The 9909-nt window shown below is 34.9% G+C and overlaps 1 pseudogene; it reads right to left on the reverse strand.

Annotated features, from left to right (window-relative positions):
* Nucleotides 1–1756: 1756 nt before the first annotated feature.
* On the reverse strand, nucleotides 1757–3403 carry LOC127192372 (vomeronasal type-1 receptor 4-like; annotated as a pseudogene).
* Between the last annotated feature and the right edge of the window lie 6506 nt (nucleotides 3404–9909).

The raw sequence follows: 9909 nt of genomic DNA on the forward strand, positions 1-9909 counted from the left end.
TGAATTTATGTTGTCTCCTACTTTGCAGTTTTAGCTGTATAACTCAATCTAGGAACTCTTTCACCCTTGTGACTAACTCTGTTGTTGAAAACGCCTCAGTATTACCTTGTGTACATGAAGCCTACTCTGTCATACACATGATGAATGTTAAAAGTAGGAAGACATCATTTGTGATAAACCTTAATTGAGAATATTTCTACAACACAAGATGAATGAGGAGAATAGACATAGGAGAATAATCTTTATATTGAGTAAAGGAAAAAGTGAAGATCCTGTTATATTACCATAAGAAATATTAGCTGCAAACATACAGATTTTAATTCTACCATTTATAGTCAGGCATTTGCATAACTCTAGTATTATTAAAATCACACCTTATTTGTAACTCATTCATAAACATTACATTTGAACAATCAAAGTTTTCAATAGGTGTAGGCTCCTTTTTCATCAAAAATTCTGGTAGATATGACAAGGGGATGTCCTACTCCCTGTTTCCCAATACATAAAAAAGCTTTGATGATATTAAAGTAACCACTAAATAATTTATTGTTGATTTTTACCAGATAGCTGAGACCGGTGACTATAGATTAGAGTACCTGTGATTAGAGCAGAGATCCCTGTAGTGGTATAATGTGACATTAGCAGCAGACATTATTGTTGAGTCCTTTCAAATGGAAAGTTAAGAATCTTGAAGTGCCTGTAAAATTCCCTGATGGCAGTCTGTTATACATACCAGCAGTCTATTGTATCTGCAGGTCATCAGGCACAAGTCAGTGATGTGACAGACCTCAAAGGTTGACAGTAAGTTACATTAAAGTAAATCTAAAAATTAAGGCCATTTACCTTGAAGACCTCAATAACTCAACCTTCAGTAAAAATGTTGGACCATGCCCATATATTCATGAAAATTTCTAGAGAGAAATGTATCAGTAGAATCTTCTTCCGTGATCTTATTTTGCATATGGATTGTTTGGGGATAATATATTCTTTTTGACTGTGCTTTCCTCTCAGATATGTCCTGTCCTTCAAGATCTCTGATTTTAAATCCCATAAAGCTTAGTTTGTGCTGCCCAACTATTCTTAGGTATACTGATTGCCATTGAATATGCTTGCCTAACAGGTATTCACACAATTATTTTAAAGTGCAACTCTCCTTTTACCAACAGCTTTCAAATGCTGCTAGGATTTCAAGTAGTGACTATTTGTACTTCATCCCTATGTTCCTCTTCCACTCAGTGTTGGGATCTTGTATGACTTCAACTTGCACATTTTATGTATGATGTCACACAATAAATGTTCAGACATATATTTAACTGCAAAGAAATTAATTCATAATGCATGAAAAATCAAGCAGATAACTTTATCTGTATTTTATACCTTTCATAGTGCTGGAAGTTTCTATACCATCTACTGTCGGAGGAAATAACACAACCACCAACATTGTTAACAACAATAAACACTGGCTTGACAAATGATTCCATTTAAAAAATTGTAGTAAAATAAATCATAAATTAAAGACCCACTCATGAAATTATAGACTATACTTAGCACAGTTAATTTTGCTGAGAACCTACAGATATCTAGGATCTAGGCTATAAAGGAAAGTAGAGTGCTATTCTGATGTAAAATGATAATTAATTTGATATAATCTCCACATACATTGTCTCACTGTTATATTAATGTTTTAAATGACATAAATTATTCACATCTTAGATCTCCATCACTAAAGAGCACAATTTACAGTCCTATTACAGGATTATGGTATTTTTATATTTCTTATCCTGGTAAAACAGATTCTGGAAACAGTGAAATCATGACTCATTACAAATGGGCTTAATGTAGGAAAACATATAGATATGATGGATGTAATATTCCTCACCCACCAACTGAGATCATGTGAAAGAGCAGTATAGCCATTTAAAATGGAAGAGATGGTATGAAAAGCTACAAAGGTGGAAACGAAAATGAGGATGGTCTGCGTGGCTCTGTTTTCAGGAGAAATTCTGGGGGAAGCATGTGTGCTGAGGATGTGTTGAACTCTCTTTTTGTGTCCATAAAGTATGACAATCATGAAGGTGCTGGAAAATACAATGAGCAGAGATAATAGGACTTCAGGAAACACACAAAATGCTGTGTACAATGACTCTACTATTTCATCACGGCCTTGAGAGTGGCAGAATTCAATGCCTCTCTTTTCTGTCTTATTTGTGTGTGTACTTCTCTTAGTAGAGGCATATACAGGGAAAATTATATTTACTACTATGTGCAGGATCCAGCAGAGACAAATGAGGAGGCCCATGAACTTTGTAGTCGTTTTGACTTTACATTCCTTACAGCACAAGTTCCTGGGGCTGATGGTGATTGCCTGAAAAACACTCAAGAGAGAAGTGAGGCAGATGGACATACTCTTTCCAAGTCTGTAAAAATACAATAAAAGTTTGCACCCAACATCACTGAAGAACGGGTTCAACGCAAAAGATTGCATGATCTGGTAGAGTCCTTTGGAGAGAATGATCAAGGAATTGGATGCGAAGACATGTATAAGAATAATGTCTATGATCTTCAATGTGTGTTCAGTGTAGTAAAGTATTAGATAGTATGAAATAAGTGAGAAGTTTCCCAGAATTCCTAATGCACTCTGAAGTGAGAGCAATATACCTATTGTTGTGTTCCCTAAGGCCATTCTGTCGCTCAACAATTTTTCCTTTAGATTACAGTAACAATCATGTCTCTGAGACAAAACATGTACTGAACTTTATAGGATGCAGTGTATGCATGGAGGAATAATTGCAATGCAAAATTTGAAATTCATAGTGTACAACATATCCAGAATCTGTTTCAAAACAAATATTTTATAATCATTAATAATGCTCAAGGAAATTGTTCAAGTCTATAAATGCACATATTTATGGATAGAACTTCCAGTACATTTTCTAGAAAAGTATAAAGAATAAGGGTGCTCCATCCAGTGAGAAACAATGGCTAGTGAGTTCAAATCCAATTAATGCTCACTTCAAAATACAGGATGAACTGCTGGACCTATGTTGCCTTTAAAGAAAATAGGAAAAATATTCATTATAAGGTATAGAAGACTGTAATAATGACTTTATGTTTAAAATTAGCACATATTACACTGAGAAAGACCTCTTATTTTACAAATTTCACAAAAAACTCCTACTTAATGATACACACATTCTTGCTCTTTTGGAGCAAGTCAGATATTGGAAGAACGCCACAGAAAATGTAACATGTGTGATGAAGCCTTACCAAATGGCAATAGAATAAAAATAGGTAAGACTAAGCAATAGAAAATTGTATACAGATAAAAAACACAAAACTTACATTCAATGGTGTGTAAGTGGGAAGAATGTGTAATGTTCTTTTGAGATCCACTAGATGCCATCATGCAGTGACATAAGTGTAGTGGAAAGACAACATAGGAGAGTAAGGATTGAGTTAACCCAGAAGCAGAAAAAGTCAAATGTTACATACTCACTTATATCTGGACACTAGTCCAAGGGGCATGTCCCATGAAAGTCTTCACCTATCAGGAAAGTGGGACACAGGGGAGGACATCCTATTGAGACTCTAGGTGAGAGAAGCATGGGAGAATGATGAAATAGAAGGATCCAGAGGGTCCTAGAAACCTACAAGAAGAACATTATGATGGGCAGATCTGGATCCTGCTCAAACTATGGCACCAACCAAGGACAATACATGCAGTAAACTTCGAACCCCTACCCAGATCTAGCCAATGGACAGGACGTTCTCCACAGTTGAGTGGAGAATGGGGACTGACTTTCCCATGAACTCTGGTGCCCCATATTTGACCATGTCCCCTGGATGGGGAGGCCTGGGGGCACCCAGAGGAAGGATAGAGACTCCATACCCTATGAACATATTCAGAGGGAGCAGGCCCCCCTCAGTCACAGTCATAGGGGAGGGGAGTAAGGGGAAAATGGGAGGGAGGGATGGGAGGATGGGCTAACAATTGAGGTGTAATATCAATAAATTAATAAAATAGATTTTAAATAAATAAATAAATAAAATGAGAGTAAGGAAAGCATCTCATGACTTATTGATGGTGTTTCCATTTTTGAAATTTTTTCTCAAGAGTAGGTATAAACATATCTGTCAAAAATCTTACTCATCATGAAATCTTCAAAGACACAGTTCAAAATGCATCAATAATCAGCACTTTCTAACTAGTTTTCTTATTTTCTACGTTATTGTTACACTTTCTAATGACAGTTTGTCTTAATAACTACATCATAAAGTGGAGACACATTCATTACATCAATTTAAATCAAGCATGTTCAATGTCTTCCTTTCAAAGGCTTTATCAAGAGGATTCCTAATGTTTAATTGAAACTTGCAAACATAAATGACAATAATTACTATATAGTCTTGACCATATGACTCTTTTTTAATTCGAATAAATGTTAGACTGGACAATGATATTCCTATCATTACTAAGAAAAGGGCACATCTTGGCATCAAGTAAAATAGTGTTCTTTATACAATCTAAATCAACCAAAACAGCCACTAAGTTGTATTTGATATGTGTAACATAGAGGCAAGATTTATTTTGTATCATACATATTTTTTATGTGCAGGCAAGAAAATATGCTTTCTAACTAAGAAAATTAAATAGTATTACTTTCATGTGTGTTGGTGAAGGCTCAGAATAAGCTACAACACATGAAATCTATCATTTAAAATAATACCGTGAAATAGAAATTAAGTTGTCAGTGGCGTGTGCAGAGTTGAGTTGCTAAATAGCTTGTATTTTAGCTGTAAGGATCTATCTTAAATTCACAGCTCAAATAAATAAACAGCGGGTCAGTGTTCATGCAGTCATTAGAATATCATTTATTTTATTTTTTAATTATAACATAATTGTATCTTTTTTCTCCCCTTTCCTTCCTCCAAACTCTTCTATAGTTCCCTTTCTTTTAAATTCTTGGCATATATGTATATATGTGTGTATATATATATATACATATATATATGTATACATAAAGAGGGTGTGTTTGTCTGTGTGTCTATGTCTGTGTCTGTGTGTGAGTGTGTGTGTGTGTGTGTACTTTCATGGTTGAAGATTTTAACAGAAAACCATATCCAATAAAAATTTAGAGTTCTGCAGACTAGTCTAAACTATATGAGGTTTGCATGTAAGATCACAGATTAAATCAGAAGAGATGGCAGAGAGACTTTAAAAACAAGAGGAACAAGGATTTCTCTATGCCCTTGTGTTTCAAAGGAGTTTTAGGGGCTGCATCCATAAAATTTAACCAATATAACTGTAAACATAAGATGTATAGGAACAGTAGAAGAAATGTTAAATATATATTTTGTTATAAACACTGCAAAAGCAGACACATTAAGTTACTTGGGATAATTCACCAGCCAGACTAGTATAATTAAGAGTTTCCAGCAAATTAGAAATTGTGTGTCAAAGAGAAGCAAAATTGAACTTATCTAAGACAGACCTACTGAAGTTGTCCTCTGACTCCACAAGCATAATCAAGTAAGAGTGCACCTGAACTCACAGTGTGAGTGGTCTCAAATACACGTACACAAACAAACAGAAACAAAAGAACTAAAACTGTTAACAATGGGGTTTAAGGCTTGTATTTGTGAACTCCCATGTTTAGTCACACTCTCAGAAAAAAAAAAAAAAAAAAAAGAACTTTCAATGTCACTTAACAACAAAACATGAGTAAGTACAATATTATGCAGCATGAAAAATGAAGAAAACATGTATTTACTCTGGAAATAGTCCAGACTTGTATACTTACAAAACCTATATTTAGTGCTTGGTATTCTTTCATGTCAGAAAAAGATCTTTACCTGACTCTTTCCATATGCAGACTGTTGAGCTCAGACAAACGCCATGCACTTCTTCACATGACAATGATCACTGTGGAAAAGGGAAGGGGAAGCATCTCATAATAAATGTTCATACTTCTGTGACCTTGCCTCCCTTAGAATGACATTCTTCATCTCAGCTGCATTGGCAATGACAGCATGTGCTTTGGGAGCCAAGAATTGGTTTGAGACAATTATTCCTGTTACTAAGGACCAAAGATGATTTGGTGATTCTTGCAAATCTCTAGGGACACTAATGTTTGGAGAGATTTTATTATTTCACTGTCATTGAAGGATGACAAAGAAGCAATTGCTGGGAACATCAGAATTAGTTGTGTGAGTTGTGTGAGAGTCTTGGTAAACCATGGGTTTAGTTAGACACCAGCCTTCCATTGGGTTCTCTTACACAAATTAAATAATTTTTTAAAATATATTTTATTAATTTATTCATATTATTAATAAATATTAATATTATTAAATTATTGATTTATTAATTTATTATTATTAATTTATTAATGTATTATTAATTTATTAATTTATTCATATTACATCTAAATTGTATCCTCCCCTTTCTCCCTCCTTCCCTCCCATTTTCCCCTTACTCCCTTCCCCTATGACTGTGACTGAGGGGGACCTCTTCCCCTGTACATGCTTGTAGAGTATCAAGTCTCTTCTTGGTAGCCTGATATCCTTACTCTGAGTGCCACCAGGCCTCCCTATCCAGGGGACATGGTCAAATATGGGCGCCAGAGTTCATGTGAAAGTCAGACCCCACTCTCCACCCAAATGTGAAGAACGTCCTGTCCATTGGGTAGATCTGGGTAGGAGTTCAAAGTTTATTGCATGTATTGTCCTTGGCTGGTACCATAGTTTGAGCAGGACCCCTGGGCCCAAATCTGCCCATCATAATGTTCCGAAAAGATGCTCCAACACACAAGAAGATTTGCTCAACCATGTTCACAACAGCCTTATTTATAATAGCCAGAACCTGGAAACAGCCTAAGTGCCCCTCAATAGAAGAATGGAAAAAGAAACTGGTACATTTACACTATGGAATACTACTCAGCTATTAAAAACAAGGAATTCCTGAAATTGGTGGACAAATGGATTGAGCTAGAAATTATCATAGTGAGTGAGTTAATCCAGAAGCAGAAAGACTCAAATGGTATATATTCACTTATATCTGGAAACTAGTCCAAGGAGCATGTCTTATGAATGTCGTCACTTATCAGAAAAGTGGGACAGAGGGGAGGACATCCTATTGGGACTCTATGTGAGAGAAGCATGGGAGAATGGGGAAATAGAAAGATCCAGAGGGTCCTAGCAACCTACGATAAATAATAAATTTTAAGGTACATTGCTGTATCATTCCAGAGTGCTCAGCAGTGCAAAGTCAGTCAGAAATTCATGGATAGTTAATAAAATGGCAGTAAAACAAAATGATAACATCATTACCTGCAACAGAAACTATTTCCCTTTTTTTATGCAGATTTGCTAAAAATGGAGATATGTAAATATTATAAGAAAAGTTACAAAAATAAATTCAACAAAGATAGAAATTCTGAACCCAGTCTTAATTCTAGAAGATTATATGTCATTAACTATAACACCCTTTAAATCTAAGCTTCATTCTTGATCATGTAAACTTTCAGTGTGTCATCTTTGTTTAGCCCTTCCGTCCCATCTCTATTCTTGATGACATTAGTTGCTTTCTCCTTTTCTTGCCGTTAGTTGAATTTTCTCAGCCATTTGGATCTATTACTTGAACAAATAGCCTAAAATACTACAGTGCTCAAACTAGGCATTTTTAATTCCTCCTAATACTATTGTCTGCCCCTGAACCCTAATTTCTGGTCTTTGACAAGTTTTTGACAATTCTCCTGGTGTCTTCTGACCTAACTCACTCACAATTCCCACAAACTTCCTTCATTTTTCTGTTCCCATTTTTCTTCCTTCCTCGTTGCTGATATCTCTCAAATTTTCCCATGTCTTAATGACAAAATTTAAACATCAAATGTCTCATCTTCACATTTATGTTCTGGATCTTTGGTACCAAGTCCATGGTGCTGGCTGTAGAGATTTTAGGAACATTAGAGGTGGGACCTAATTATAGGTACTTTCTTATATTATGGAAGGGTCTGGCAGGTAGAATATAATTCTTCACCCTAACACTCTTCCCATTTGTTAAGGTAATATATTATTGTAACCATGGATCTTGGCAACTCTTCTATTCCATAGACTCAGCTTTTTGAATGTGACTTGAAAATCTACTATTTCTGCTGCTGTGGCTTGAGGCTTTAAATATTACATGCTTCCAGGTAACCCACTTTGGCTTGGTCTATTTATGCTGTAGAGCATATATAGGAACTAATTTCATGTAAATTGAGAAAATAGTTCGTCACAAACCAAGGCCGACATATGTAAAATAATTGAAACAACTCCATGTATTTTATCAGACCACCTTTGATTAAATATGGACTTTAGCAAAAACAGAAACATCAGAAAGTCTACAAACTCGTGGAAACTGAACAACTCTGTACTCAATAACAATTTGGTCAGGGAGGAAATTAAGAAAGAAATAAAAAAAACTTTGTAGAATTCAATGAAAATGAAGGCACACATATCCAAAATTATGGGGCACAATGAAAGCAGTTCTAAGAGGGAAGTACATAGCACTAAGTGCCTCTATAAAGAAACTGCAGAGATCTCATCTAGCAATTTAAAAGCACACATGAAAGCTGTAGACGTAAAAGATGTAAACACACCTGAGAGGAGTAGACAGCAGGAAATACTCAAATTTATGGATGAAAACAATAGATAGAACCAAAGAGACCAATACAAAGAATCAAGAAAACAAAGATCTGGCTCTTTGATAAAAATCAATATGATAAACAAACCCTTAGCCAAAATAATACATAGGCAGAGATACAGTATCCAAATTATCAAAATACAAGGAGAAAAGGGGAACATAACAACAGACACTGAGGAAATCCAAAGAATCATTAGGTCTTACCTCAAAAACCTGTAATTCACAAAATTGGAAAATCTAAACAAAATAGACTATTTCCTTGATAATTACCTCTTACCAACATTAAATCAAGATCAGCTACACAATTTAAGTTGCATAGAACCCCTAAGTATGTAGAAGAAGCTATTCAAATTTTCCCAAACAAAAAAGCCCCAGACAGATGGTATTGGTGAGGAATTCTACCAGGTTCTCAAAGAGATGTAAAACCAATACTCCTCAATTGACTCCATAAAAATAGAAACAGAAAGAGTATTCCTCACAATACCAAAATCACACAAAGGCTTAATGAAGAAAGAGATTTTCAGACCAAACTCCACTATAAACATTGAAGCAACAATACTCAATAAAATCCTCACAAACTGTATCCAAAAAAACATAAAACTAATCCACCAATGTTAATTAGGTTTCTTCCAGGGGTACAAGGATCATACAATGTATGATTATTCATCAGTGTAATCCAACATCTTAAAAAAATGAAAGAAAAAAGCCACATGATCATTTCATTAAATGCCAAAAAGGGCTTTAACAAAATCTAACACTCCTTCGTGTAAAAAAAATCTTGGAGAAACCATGGATACATGGCACATACCTAAATGCGATAAAGGGAACGTACAGCAAGCCAATAGCCAACATTACATTAAATGGAGAGAGAATTAAATCATTTTCATTAAAATCAGAGAAAAACAAGGCTAGTCATTCTCTTTGTATCTATTCAATATAGTAATTGAAGTTCTGGCTAGGGCAATAATATATCTAAAGTAGATCAACATGATACAATTTGGAATGGAAGAAGCCAAAGTTTCATTATTTGAAAAGCATATGATAGTAAATATAAGTGACCTCCAAATTCCTACTGGAGAATCCCTACAGCTGATAAATACCTTTTGTAATGGGAATGCAAACAAAATTAACTCAAAATAATTAGTAGTCATACTTTATACAAATCATAAGCAGGCAGAGAAAGAAAGAAATTAATGAAACAGCACCCTTCACAAAAGACACAAATATTA

This window comes from Acomys russatus, chromosome 7 (genome assembly GCF_903995435.1).
Source record: "Acomys russatus chromosome 7, mAcoRus1.1, whole genome shotgun sequence".
NCBI lineage: Eukaryota > Metazoa > Chordata > Mammalia > Rodentia > Muridae > Acomys > Acomys russatus.